Here is a 15,931-nt window from a genome sequence, read left to right as displayed (position 1 = left end):
CATTGATCCATACCAGGAGCTAAAATTATCTCATCAAAATCCTGACCAATAAATGTGTCAGATGAAGTAGTAATTTCCTGATCTACATCATTCTCAATAGCATTTGTTACCACAGCTCTAGCAACTGAACAAGCTGTGTATAAATTAGGATTTCATTTTCAATTGATCGACTTTCCGATCCAAACAAGGATTGTCTATTACAAGTGGATTATCAACAATCTATCTTCAGGTAGGACAGATCATGGCCTAGTAAAATATGAATACCCACAGTGGGAATAGACAACACTGTTCCGACTGTCAAGGATCCTAAGACAAAGTCTGAAACAAATTGACACAATGGAGAGGAATATTAACAACGCCGCTATGTAGTCCCTGAATAAGAATACTTTCATTATAAGTTTCTAAGAAAAGGAAAAGTCTCTGATAATATAAGACTCTGAGAAGCTCGTGTGTCCCTTAAAATTTGAATAGGGATAAGATTGGAGAAATACTAAAAAGTGATACAGAACCTTTCGACATTAATAGTTCATAATTATCCAAAATAAAATCTTTGTCTCTTTTCTTTCATCTTCTCTAATTAAGTATAATAATGAGGACTTTGTATAGTGCATAATCTTAAGAATCTCTAAGCGCTTTACAACATTAGACAACACCTAAAACATATATATATATATATATATATATATATATATATATATATATATATATATATATATATATATATATATATATATAGTGATATGATTACAAAAACGAACACCATGAAATTAGAAAACATAAAACATGCCTAAAATATTTAAGGTAAGAAACACTATTTAAGTTTGTTCTTGCAGTCAAAATGGATGAGTTTTAAGAGCACTCTTGAATGAGATCACTATGTCTTTATGTCTAAGTTCAGTGGGCAATTCGTTCCACGTTGCTGAGCCCTGGTATGCAAAAGAACGCTGTCCATATGACTTCGTTTTCATAGTGTGAAAAATGAGTATATGATTGTGAGAGGAAGAGCGTAAATATCTTGCTGGTGTGTACACATGGGTGAGGTCGGATGGGTGTGTTGGACTGGAGTCAATCAGTGAAACGTAGCACAGAGAACAAATTTTGTGTTTGATTCTGGATCAAATGGTTAGCCAGTTTAGGGTAGAGAGCAGGGGGAGGTGTGCTCTGATTGTGTACTCTAAGGATGATCCGAGCAACCGTGCTTTGACATTTTTGAAGTTTTTGGAGTAGATATTGAGACCAACCAGACATAATTGAGCTACAATAGTCCAGTCTTGAAAGTACTAATGAAGACACGTGCTTTAGTGGCATCATCTCAAAGATATTCGCGAATGGAGCTGATGCGTATCAGCTCAAGAATTGCAGCCTTGGTGTTGCTGATATTTATCTTTTGAGGTAAAGGCTGTGAATAAGAAAGTATTTGTGTTGTGATCGGAATTACTTCAGTTTTATCGTCATTCATCTGCAGTTTTTTACATGTCATCTATGATTTCACATCCGAAATGCACATCTCTACACCTTGGATGGTAGCATCAACTTCAGTTGGGTGGTTAGATTTGTATATTTGGGTGTCATCGGCGTACAATTGGTGAAACACTGGATGATCATCTATGAGAGCGGCTGAGTGTATAGAATGAAGATCACCACAACATAGATCAACTGGGCTAGAGTGTATTCCATCTGCGGACACTATTGGTGTCCTGTTGACCAAGTAGGACTTGAGCCACAGTAAGGCTGTATCATGAATGACAAATACATGTTGTAGACGGTAAAGTAATATAGCATGGTCTATTGTGTCAAATGCTGCAGACAAACCAAGGAGGATGAAGACTGTAATATTTCCGCTATCCAAAGCAGAGAGAAGGTCACTGACTACTTTCAGAAGAGTAGTTTCAGTACTGTGGCAAGGGCGATATGTAGACTGTACATTGCTAAAAATACTGTTTGAATTCAGATAAGATACCAGTTGGGATAGAACAACTTTTTCTAAGACTTTTTATATGAATGGGAGATTAGAAACTGGGCGGTAGTTCTTTAAATCGTTATGGTCGAGTGTTGGTTTCTTCAGCAGAGGCTTTACAATGGCAGTTTTGAAAAGTGATGGGAATTCCCCAGATGAGACAGGTATAAATAACATCAGTTAGTGAAGGCAATAATGGATCTAAGCACTCAGTCAGCAGTGATGTTGGAATTGGATCAAGGTCACATGACTTTGGTGCACTCTTCATCACAATTATCGTACTACATCCATATAGACAGGTTCAAATGTTGCTAATGGTTGCCACTGAAATTCTGTATCGCAACTGTATGGTGACGACGAGTCAATTAAAATTGTGTTGTCAGACTTATCTGTAATGGTTTGTATTTTGTCACGGAAGAAATTTACAAACAGGTCCGGAAGCTCGACTTTTCCAGTTGGTAGTCGGAAGTGATGTACATTTGTTCCTTGAAATTAGTTTGTTAGCAATCTCGAAGAGCTCTTTGCAGCTGAAACTTCCCATGACCTTAGTACTGTAGCAGACTGATTTCGCTGCATGGAGTATGTTTTTGGCATTCTTATTAGCGGCTTCGTAGATTTGCTTATGAATAGTGAGTCTGGTGGAAAGCCACAGCCTTTCAACTTTACGGCGGTTTCTTTTAGCAGTGCAGAGCTGGCCCCTAACACTGCTATACCACGGAGAACACTTCTTAATTGATACTTTGCGCTTGGTTGCTGGGGCATGTTTGTCAAGCAACGAACGTAGGCAGTTGTCGAGTTGTTCTGCTGTAGGAGGTAAGCAAGTTGTTAGGTTTCTTTGGGTGTCATGCATTAGTTTAGGTATATTTATCATACAGAGGCTTCTCTTAGTAGCAAATAAGCTGGAGGGTTAGGGACTGATACGTCAAGATGGCATATTATGCAGAGGTGATCCGATGCAAGTTCAAGGGATACCATGGAGGACCATAGAATATTATCATCAGGTCTATGAAGAATCCAGTCCAACATGTGACCATGTTTATAGGTGGGTTGGTTAACTGACTGTTTGAGTGTGAAAACATAAATGAAATCTATGAGCTTTGGTGTGTAAGGGTTTCCAGGACAGTCAAAGTGAAAGCTGACGTCTCCAAGAATAATCAGGTTGACACGTATCTAATTTCCGTACTAAAAGAGATTCGGAAACTGCTCCAAAAAGAGATATTCAGTCTGCCTGTTTTTTTTTTCTACTATGAAGAGGGCGGTAGAGGAAGAACAAGTGGACGGACATTTGTTCCAGTGTGAGCGTGGTTTAGATTAGTTCAAACGATGTGTGGTATAAATTGAAGGTTGTGGTGTGGATAAGACGTTTGGTCATGGAGTTCTTTGCGATGACAGCAATTCCACCTACATGATAGTGGCAGCGGAACGACTTGATGGAGCAACCGGTGGGTGTTAGATCCGAGCACTTGGGCTCATCGCCTGATGTTTTTACCATGTTTCTGTCAGGAAAAAAGATGTCGATATTCTGATCGCTAATAAAATTAACTATTTATGTGTGCTTTTCCGGTGGTCCTACTGATTGGGCATTGAATAATGCGTTACTCAGCGGTATCTCTTGGATAGTTGACACAAAGGTTGACGATTCAATAGGGATTTGAATTAGGTTATCTAAACTAACGGCTGAGTTTTTAAATTGTTGAGCAGGAAAGAACGAAATGGAGATAAATGGAATTCTTGTTCCTGTTCATCGCCAGCCAGCTTTGAAACAACATTTCTTTTTTCGCTTCCATTTACATTTAAGTAATGATGAATGTAGTCACAGTTCGTTTAGTCTAGTTCACAATGTAGTGTGGACAGCCAAGGAGTTGCCATTTAAAGCAATTAATGAGGGTCCATCACAGCATAAACGGGTGGACTGGCGAGTATCACGTGATGGCAGTTTGTTCAACAACAAAGGACATTGTAGCAATGGGCAAGACAACTAAGAAAAAGTATAATTGTTCTCGTTTCCAAAGGAAGGAGATGTAGAAACACACACGAACTGAACAGCCAATGAACTTATCAGCGTAGACGAAGACAGACAACAAGCACATATATCATGAAAAACGGCACAAGAAAACGGAATAGCTTCTTCACGCCGGTTTAACGATAATTGCATTTGTCTTTCTTCTGTCTGGAGATAGAGCTTTCTTAACTCGATTTCATTCTTGTATTTTAATTTCAATGCCATACATTACACGACAGAGCCGAATGGAGACTTACTAATCAAACACAAAACACCTTTATCCAAAACATTCTTATGCACTAAATATTGGACCAAAACATTTTTTATTTCTTGCTTCTTTAAAGAAGCCTGCGCCTCAAAAAGATCTTATTGTCTAGTAAACACGAGTAATTGATTTTTTCAAGGTCTCTAACCTTTCCCAGGTAGGATTTTAAAATGATGACATTGTGAAAGCTTGTTGGTTTCACTGTGGATTTCTCAAATGTGTTGCATGATATTTAAGACTTAGAAAATTCCTAAAGAAACGAATTTAATTTTTCAAAAGCAAAGTTTTCAAAAATATATTTTAGAGAAATTCGCATCCCATACACGATCCCCAATTTCAATTACGAATCTTTAGTCTTAAAATAAGTCCTAGAAAAGAGTCAAAACCAACAGGTTTTGTAATCATTGAACAAAAAAATCATGTCCCTAGTCTAGAATGAAAAATGAAAATGTAAAAATAACTTACGGTATTCTGACGGAATCCCAAATAATCACAGAATTTATTACACAAGTCCCAATGAAACAAGTTATGAATAAACTTTAGTGGAAGTCCAAATAGTCTCCAACGCTGAAGGTGTTGATGCGCCTGTAATGGCTGTTTAGATGGTGTGAATTGAACCCGCAACCTTCTGGCCATGATTCGAACGCCATAACCGATCAGCCGTCTCGCGTCTCTTCGGTGGGATCTCACTGGTTTCTTAGCTACGACATAATGGAGGATTTCAATGGGATAAGGACAAAGCCAGTCCTAAAGATTAAACCTCCTTGTATGCATATACTTATTGTAACGGAATGAACTTTTGCAGATGTCAATGGACGGCTCCAGTGGCCTAGTGGTTAGAGCGTCCGCCACGGATGCTGGTTGTCGTGGTTTCGATCCCCGGCCGAGTCATATTAAAGACATAAAAAGATGGTACTTACAGCTTCCTCGCTTTACGCTCAGCATTACGAGGTTAGTTTTAGGACTGGCCGGCCTGGTGTCAGGATAATGTGACTGGGTGGGACATCATGCTACATGACTGCGACGTGATGCCTCAGTGCTAGACATCGCCATAAACTGCCACACTGCAGACATCGTAGCGATATGACTGCAGAATTGTTAAAGCTACGTTGAAAATCCAAATCACACACGCGCGCGCGCGCGCGTGCCATTGGAACACACAAGGAGTGAATTTACAAATAGCATTGTATCTTACAGCAATTTTAAATTGATTTATATTAGTTTGCACTGGGTTGGATGTGGGCCATGTTGAATGATTTTAGCCCTTTAATACATCTGGTACTGATTTGATTAGTTCTTAATGAGGTTCCTTTTCTATATTTGTCAGGCGAAACTGCACTAGAGTGAACAACGGGTCTTGTTTATAAAAAGCCAGTGGTTAAAACGTACGTAAAAATCGTTTGTACTTGTTGGAATATTTATCATAAGTTGAATCTTTGTAGAGATCGATATAGTAAGGAACCAGGAGAAAATGTAATATTTTCCAAAACCCTTTAGAGCGTGTGTTGATAATGTTAAACATGAATTTCGGTTGGATAAGTTAACCGCCTGGGTGGGTTTCCCAAGCGTAATAATGTTTTATAAACGTCTTACACCACAAAAATATTCAAAGTGTTTTTTTTTCTGGGACCGGGAGGTAGTGCGAAGTAACTGTCGTAAAAGTTGTCCAAGTGTTGCATAGTTTGAAGCCCTTGAGAGTCACGTAACTAAGATCATAAAGGATACGGTTCTGCTTAAGTGGAAAGACAGCTCATCTGAAAGCGATATACTGCGTCTTAATTTCATACATCGTTTTTCTTTGATATAATTCTCAAGTTAATTGTTTGAATTTATTTGACTTAAATGAGATATGTATCATGTATGTTAAGAATTGATTATTATTAGGTTTGCGTGATACTTTGTGCAATGTCTTATAAGTTAGCAACGGTTTAGTTAAGTAAGAAGTGAATTTTGTTTGATCTACGATGTGAATTCTATTAAACGAGGAATCGCTTGTATTAACAGTGGAACAGCAATGTGGATTATAAGGCTATTCTTTTTCTTGGCCATATGTATGCATGTATCAGACATTAGTCAAGAAAAAATGTCTGATGTGCACTTTTATAAATGTATAACGAAAGATGGAATTTTAGTCAGTTCGGGAGGTTATGACTATGTGCAAAATGTTAGTCCGCGTTTATTTTATTTGATAATTTCCACGTCTGGTGGTAGTGATCCCACATCAGAGAATAAGGATTTTAAATCTGATACTAATGTTCATGCCTAAAAGAAGAACGAAAACCAGAGGGAGCCAGAATGTTTCGGAACAAGTCGACTCTTAACGAGAGTGGCTAGCAACAAGATCTTGCTATGCAGACATGCTAAACAAATAAAATTCGAAACGCTAACTCTATTCTCGATACAATATACAGTATCTAAGTAAAATAACTACTGACATAAATTTTAAAGCTTTGAATTAATTTAGGTTCTAGTAGATGTGCATCTTGTAATTGGTCTTGTTAAATTTTGTTTTGTTTATCTAGTTAGGCAACAGGGAGGGTGAACAGGCCAATTTTAGAGCAAGTCTTCTTTGAAAATAACACTTCATACGCAAAAAAAATGAAAATACAAGATCAATAACGTCGAAGGGATGCCTCTAACCGACCGAGATTTTCTCTAATTGGGTTAGCTCATATTGTTACTTTATCTTTGTCGTTCGTGTTTTCAAATTTGTACGTTTGTTTTGTTTACCTTTCTGACAGTCATTTTTAGTCGCACCCTCCCTGCTGCTGTTTCTTCACCAAATTTTGTATCAAGACCTACACAATATCGTGACCGAGGATCAGGCAAATGTATTGCTATAAATCCGTGTAGGGTAGATTGCACCCGTGAAAAGAAGTTTTTGAACTTAATCAGATCCATATTCCCGCTACACCAATTCTGATGAATATTTCGCAGAGTATGTGTATCAACTCCATTAAACACGACAAATATATTGCATTTATCTCTGATCACTTTAGATATTTGTGTATATCGCTGAGTAACATAAATCACGTCCGTGTTTTTGTGTCTGCCTCGAGAAAATATCTGAGCTGGATTTGATCGTATACTATGATATTATTAATAAATCCATCGAGGTTATCTACAGATGGGCCTTCATCAATATCGGTGATAAAATTAATAATAGAATTGTCCAACTCTTCCAGTTAATTTGCACTTTCTTTAAAATCGTTGAGCACATCGTAGTATCGCTAAACGTCTACGGATGGTTCCACTAAATATAATTTATCCCACTTGAGCCATCTCATTATCAGATTAAGTAATAATTGCGTCTTACCAAACCCAGATGGACCTATGATAATTGCTCTGTTAGAATTTGGTAGCGTTGGATGATGTTTGACTGGCCCTTGCTTTCGTCTTGCTGAAAAATCAATGACATTCATGTTGTACAAATATAATAAATAATATGGGTTTATAATGTGTTCGATGCGGAGCATCAACCCCTGCAAGTGGATTAACAAAAATAACAACAACAAAATAAAAAGCGCGCACTTACAGGTAAATGTGTGAAATCTGGTGCCAAAAACAAATATAGAGTTATCTCTGGACACAAAGTGCCAGGTGGTGATATCGTTGCTTCATTAGGAAACTTACCAGGAGCTCCATGGGCTAAATACCCAAGAGAAAACATCTTCCTGTGTATAATTAATGTGATCCTGGAACTCGACTTGACGAGCGAGATCAACCAAGACCTGGAGTAAATCCAATAAATGCGATTGATTAATTGTGTCACGTTCATGATGTAGCGTATAAAATTAAGGATTTACGACAATGACATATTTCAAATGTAAAGTTAATTTCATCGTTAAATTCCATAAAATAAAATACAAAACAATCTCTCAGAGAAATACTTGCTAGCCTCCTAGTAAAATCCGCGATGAAAGGTAAACTAGTTTGAGGGACCGGTAATTAATCAACTGATTATTTTTGTTATAATGAAATCGATTTATTATAGCCCAAGAGGATATTGGAGGTGTAGAAAAGCGATTAGTAAACTTGCGGATGCAGCAAATATCACGTGTTCTGTTGCAACAAATTCTTTAGCACGACATGCAATATGGCAAATTTACCTACCACTACCTTAACAAATTCAGTATGCACATTTTGATGTCAGTGATCCAAATAAACTTTATCAAGCAGATATTTTTTTTTACCACACGATACCGTTAAAATTGGCAGACGTCAATCATGCACATACAAATACGCGTTGGCTGTCGTAGATGTTGCAAGCAGATATAAAGAAGCAGAACCACTATCAACTAAAACAGCAGCTGAAGTTGCATCTGCGTTTGATCGAATTTATCAACGAGGATCATGACCACAAGATGGTGTACGATGGCCACAGTTGCTACAGGTTGATCCTGGCAAGGAATTTCTTGGTGCAGTATCATCTCTGATGAAAAAACATAACGTCAAAATCAGACGAGGACATGCCACAATTCATCACAATCAGGCAATTGCTGAACGATTTTATCGAAAATTTGCTGAGAAATTGTTTGGATATCAATATGCAAAGGAACAAATTCAGAAAGACAAGCGATCTCGTGAATGGGCTGCAAGATTACCAAGTGTGATAGCTGCGTTAAATAATGAAATTACTCGTGCGACTTCTATGAAACCTACTCATATGATCACAAAAGACATATACCAATACGACATGACTTTTCAATACAACCAGTACTAGGTAATGTGGCTCTGAAGTATTTATATGAACCTGGTGAACCTGAAGGTCGTAAAAAAAAAAAAAGAGCGACTGGTCCTATTTAAGTTGTGACGATACATACAATTTCCAGCGTGGTAAGATCCACGGGTAGACCTACAATCTACAAATTAAATTCAACTGCTCCTCAACGCGGATTTGTATGTGAACAATTACAAGTAATTTCTGAAGACATACAATTACCGATGCATTCACGTTTGTGAACTAGCGACTCGACGTCGATTACATTCAAGACAGATCAGCATCACATTTTCGCATGTGTGACCAAGACTAATATTAATACTATCTACGGTAAACTGTCTTGGATTATTATTTGAATACTGCTAAAACATTACTGTGTTACAGCTCGCACAATGATTATTCTGTTGTTGTTTCAATGTTATGATAAATTCAGCATCAAGATCAATGTCGCGTTTATTTATTTATTTTGTCACACTGTTCATAACTAATTTTTTCTTACTTACATCATCGCTATTGCCTTCCTCAGCTTGATTATTTTCTATGAGTCTATGATAACCCTCTGCAGCTGAGATATTCTTCTGACTCTAGATACTGCTAGATAAGCTAAATTTGACCATTCAATACGATCATCAACAATCCAAATATTAGTATCCGAAATAGTTAATCCTTGTGACGAATGAATCGTTATAGCGTATCCTAGCGTCCATGCAGTTTTTGTTATCGTTAACGCTCTTTCAACAACAGTGACAGGAACTAAAACAGTATAATTTAACACAAGAGTTTATTTACTAATGCAACCTGGAATTTTAACGTCGATATTTTGCCGCCGTGTATCTGCTGGGCGATAACACAATGGTACAGGCAGATTTAACCAAAAAATTCTTTATGTAACAGAAATAATTGTTGTTGAAGTGTATCACGAACTATCGTTCTACTTGCAACTATCAAATCATCTAATCTCCACATATTCCAAAAGTCATTCATTGGAGTGTCTGACATTATTTCACGCATTGTTTTACACTGAATTTTATTTGGTTGTAGTCTGATTAATTTCTTAAGCTCTCGTAATTCTGGATCAAGCGTTTTCCCCTCATAATAATCTACGAATTATTTCAGCCATTCATGCAGAGACAATCCAACAAAAAGTGGCGGTTGACCATGATCATCTCGCATTATTACAGCAGCATTTTTGGCCAAGAACCAATCAATAAGTATTTTAATGTCTATAGCGACACTGTACATATTGCATCCCAGATAATAATCTTTGAAATATTGTTTTCGCCCATTCGTTCACGTGTCCATATATCTCCCTTCCATCGAAAGAAGATGTGATAAGTATGAGATTTAACTCTTCGTTCGTTCATTTCTCTTACACGTCTATGTGTAGGGGTTAATACATTTATATCATTAGAGTTTTTCGAACTCTGACGAAATAATTCAACTGTACGTGTTGTCTTTCTTGATCATCCTAGTCCGTTTAAGAAAAATGTTTTATGTCTGGGGACAGGATCATATACCGATGGTGCAGATGATAATTCTGATATTTGATTATTTTTTTAATAAATATCTTTGATTTTTAAGGTTGGCAGATTCAGAATAACTAGGTATATTTTCTTGGTTTATTCTCCATTCGTCCAATGGTGCATCAACGCCAATATGTAGTTGTTCTAGCAATCCTGTATTTTTTATTGATATAAAATGAATCTGTGGCGACTTAAACATCAGGATCAGAAAATATGTTTATCATCGATAATAAGTTTATCGAAACGTACGCGAGCACTGAAGAACTTAAGTGAATATACTGCGGTGACTCACCATCAGTTAACTCATAATTGTACCTAATTTAATTCCGTCTGATAAATTAACATTACTTCGACTTATAAACGTGTTTCTCTTCGTTGTAGCAGCAATTATCTATAATCAATCTTGTACAATTTCGTTCATGATCATACGATCTTCCTTGCCTAAATTTACCCATTATTTTTCTGCCAAGATCTTTTGCGAGTTTATTCTCAAAATTGGTTATATCAGGATTTTCATCATTGGAATATTTCTTTTGCTGTGGTAACCAAAAACCTTGTTTCTGCGGACGATATATTTTTGCTTTACTTACTGTTAACAAAAATAATATTTTTACATCAAGCATATATCATAATAATATCGTTGGTGCCCACATTTTGTTTTAAAAAGTGTTTGCAAAACCAGACATAAAAATCTGGTCCGTTTATTGATGATCTGTTCATCTCGGGCGTTGGATGTCCAAATCTGTTAAAGTATTGAGAACATTCTCCCATTCCAAGAAAACCTACATGATAAGATGCAGCCATATAAACCGAGATCCTTATAATCTGGTATTCCATAATCCACTGTGTCTGTATTGAACACAACTGCGCTGGATATCTTCAAGAAATTCCAAACGTGTTGGTTGATATGAATTCCCGTTCTGAGCAAAATTAGTACCAACTGACGGAACGGTAATACACTTACTCAGTAATTGTTCAGCATCGTCAGGGGTATATTACGGCGCAAGATTTTTCATTTCTTCGTGGAGAGATTCTGTACGATAAATATCTCCTATCTCCTTGGTAAAATCTAACGGTTCTATCTCTTGGAAATATTGTTATAGCCGATGCGCATCATGATAAATAATATCTATCGGAGTTCCTTTCCATTTATAGTTCGATTCGTAGAAATCTCTCCGATTATTGCTTTCAGCAATATTGGGAATTTTATTATTTTTTTTTAAACTTAGCAACATCGTTTATTGTATTTCAGTTTGTCTTTGACTGATTTAGCCCATTTGTTTATTTTTTCACGTCGGAGATCTGTTAGTTTATTTCCACGTATCGCGTTTGTGAACTGTTCTGTAACTCGTTCGGCTACACAATATATTTTTAAAAATTTCATCCGTTTGATATCATGAACGCTAGGTTTATCATTTATCGGATATATTGCATAAATAACTGCAGTCACATGATGCGCTCGTTCATAATTATAGGTTATTGCATTTGTATGGGAAAATATGAATGAGTTCATATTTTCCCATACAAATGCAGTAACCTTTTTATTATATGCTCATATTTTTATTCTACCTAAGGTTTAATTACATAAACAAAATACACTACAAGAAACAACGTAAATGAATGAATGCCGTATTCCAAACTAAATACACAAGCGCAGATTTTTCATTACAGAATGACATCATTATTAATGCGCACATAACTCCGCCCAGATAAATTTAAACTTAGTCGCGCGCTCGACATAACTTTTGAAAGAAAATGGCGTGTCTAGTTAAAATTGAAATTTGCAGTCATGTTGTGAATGAATGCGCATTGCAACAACTTTTCCATTTGATCTGGAATTAATATATTTTGTTATTTTGTTTCGATTCGACGAAATTTTGTGATTTTGGACTGGATTCATCTGTGCAAATTATACATGAAATACATCTGATTGAAGTGGCGAGGGAGAAGCGTGTTTACATCTGCAAATGTGTTTCTGCTTCTGTCATTGAATGTTTGAAATCATATTGTGGGGAAAATATGAAGTCTTTCAATTGCAATTATCAAAACGACGCCATGGAATTTAATGCTTATTTCATTTTGTGTACAGTAAGGAGGATGCAGTTACACTTATTTTCGAAATTACAGCAGAATTTCGAAATGTGTAATCCAGAATGAAAACCTATGACATGGCTCATGTAATTCGGATTTGCAGAATTAAGAAAAAACATTTTGAGGAAATTCAGGATGTAAAACTGTAAGTATATTTTATTTTGCCATTCTTATCACCAGCTAAAGAAGAGAGTATGTTACTTGTCACTTGTATGTTATTTGTAAGGACCTTATCTACCGTCTGTTATATAATGTAGCTAGCCTAAATCCGTAACATTGTATCAACGCGGAATGTGCCAGTTCATTCAGAAACAAATTTAAACAACCACAACGTAAAGAGCCTCTTACGCGAGTGTACATGATTTGTGTACAAATAAAAAGTGCTGGCGTCTGCATCCATTGTTTGTTTACAATAGAAAGTAGTTCCTTTATGTTCGTGAATGCTATATGTGTATTGTCGCGCGAGTTCAGTATCGGGTAATATTGAACGATTCTGACAATATAAAGTTCACGGGGGAAAAATGAGCATATAATAATACGATTTATCAATACCAGTCAACATTCCTGGTTTATAATTTTTATTTAACGTAACAATATTTCCAGTGTGAAGACGGACAGGGTCTCATGTTTGTCACGGATAATCCAAGTATCGTCTTCCGCGGTATATACTGCTACAATAAACTTCACTCTGAAAAAATATCTTTGATTGTCGAGATAACTGATAATCGTCTCTGCTCGTTGGGCATTCATTGTAGCATCAACAACATCTTCAATATTACGCATAGTTCCGAATGTTGACCACACATGAGATGCATCATCATCGCGAAATTTTTTCTTGACGTCATGAATACCTTTAATCAGAGGTTTCGTCGGATCAACCAGAGCTCGTCTCCGCAAGTCAGGGGTTCCTTCTGTCAAGATCGAAACTAGATTTAGAAGGTTCGAGTGAAGATAATCTCTCAAACACTTCCATATTAAAATTAAGGCATCTATAGGACCAAAACCATGTTTGAAGTGTGGTGTTTGGGGTTAGAGGTGAAACGCAATTGTGTGTGTGATGTGGAGGCAAAACGTACAAAGAGCTAAAACGATATCATGATTTAAAAAAATAAAGCTGGCAATCATATAAAAAATAATGAAGACTATCTCGCCCGATTTTCAATATATTATTTAGACAAATAATATTGTTTTGCAAAATGGAGCAACATGAATTTCTAAAACAGTCTGTCGTCAAGAATTTTGAAGTATCTTGTGACAGTATCACCAGGAACTGGCGACTAAAAGAATCAGTCGGTTCTGTCATTAATACTGTTTCTGAAATTACGTGCTGGAAACTAAATGTATCTTTTCATAAATTTACAAACGAGTGTTTTCACGGATTAATTAAAATTGGACTTGTGATTGATTATATCAACGGCAGGAAATTCTATATTTGCTCTGGCAATTTACGAACTGTTACACAAGTCAAAATAGCAAATTTCGAGATAATGGGAGATGTAACAAATGTGCAAGGACGGTTATTCAATCTGTAAATACAGAAACTGGCGAAGAAATATTATTTCAATCATTGAATATAGCTGGAAAATATTTTGATATTTCAATGCGTTCTGTACATTATATCGCAGATAATATTACTAGATCAGCATTTTGGAAGAAATATAAGCAAAATAATATTCCCATTGTGTTAGATACACACGTTTGAAGGGAAATAACTCTGTCGAGCTAAGTTCTCTCCGGTAGAGTTATTAAATAGTTACCTCGCTTGTTACTGCGTAGTGATGATGCTCACCAGCTTAGTATTTTGCATTGGTTTAGAATTTTAAAGAAAAAAATCTCCCCGAATGTCTTCACTAGTCGTACTGGCTATTTAAAAGGGACCATTTATACCTTATGCGTTATTCAAAGAACCTTTAATTCCCTTTATTTTGGTATATAGCTGAGTTTGGTTCTCTCACATTAATAATTGTAATTGTTCTCATATTGAGATTACCATACATAATATCCCCAATTCTTCCGATACGTCTAGCAATTTCTCCCATGAGTGATAGAACTGATTCCTCCGAGTTTTACTGATTCCTCCGAGTTTTTAATTTTACGGTTTTTAGTAAACGCTACTAAAGTATCTTCGCTCGCATCTGGAACCCACATAATCACATCTGTCAACGGGATATTACTCGTCTTTAATCGTCCTTGTTTATCCTGAAAAAACAACGACTTCATGTTGGTCCACATTTGCGAGACACAAAAGATTAGCGAGTTCATCCTTGACTTTGTCAAAGGTTGCATAGTTAGAGATAAGTCGCCTTGCTGAGTTTTACTCTGAGTAACACTCAGAAAAGCTCTTCCATAAATATCTACCATTATACTTTAAGATCTTTTTAAAACGTTGGTGGATGGCTAAATCGTCTACATGTATACTCGTGCACGACTTTATAAAGTGGTTTTGTTGATGATGACACAGCGTCGAGTACAGCGAGTCCTTCACGGCCACATATTGGCGGAAAAGTTATTGTCTGTGTTGGTAATGTTGAATACCAGACGAATATTTTTCACCCTGCCGACATATTGTAAAAATATTTTTGGTGGTGCCAATCCACAGGAATCAAAATAAACAACTCCACTTGGATCAATCGCGTATGTAACCCAATGAGTACCTGGAACAGAACCTTCATCGAGAATAATGATACCGGTTTCAACAACGGTTTAGATGTTTTGGTAATTGATCACGCAACAAACGCTTCTGAAGTTTTTGATGTTTCATTTTTATCAGCATCAATAAAATCAAAATTTGAGATAGGAAGGATACGATTTGCGTCTAACGAAGTGTCTTTAGATGTCTCAGACCTTTTCCGTACCACGAATGGGAGGTTCCTGGTAGTCTTAGACCCTTTCTCTTTTTTGGAAGTTTTTATTCCGTGACCTGTTTCTTTTTTAATACCATCCAAGCAGCAGTTCCAACAGCACCAAGTGCAGCTGCTTTTGCAACAGCTGGGGCTGCAGCGGCTATTAACGCTGGTAGAGCTGCAAGAAATGGAAATATACCACCCGTCCTGACTGTCTTTAATAGCACACGCCGAAATATTAAGTATAACACCTGTTTTTTATTCTTTAGGTTTTCTTAAGTGCCTTAGTTGATGTTCTGACAATGATAGTTTATTTTGACCACCTTTGATTTGTTCTTTTTTTAGTAATATTTTTATTCCACAGTTCTTTGCTTATTTCGATTGAATCTTTTTAATCTAACCAGGAGTCAGACTGACACTGACACGATTATATGACATTATAATATCATGAGTGATTTAATTACATTTTTTCTACTGGGGCATCAATGACTCTCATTCTTCCATCAACACCTTCAAGTAACATATTTGTT

The sequence above is a fragment of the Sinohyriopsis cumingii genome, chromosome 7 (assembly GCF_028554795.1).
Source record: "Sinohyriopsis cumingii isolate HCF-2022 chromosome 7, ASM2855479v2, whole genome shotgun sequence".
Classification (NCBI taxonomy): domain Eukaryota; kingdom Metazoa; phylum Mollusca; class Bivalvia; order Unionida; family Unionidae; genus Sinohyriopsis; species Sinohyriopsis cumingii.
This window is presented reverse-complemented; position numbering follows the sequence as displayed.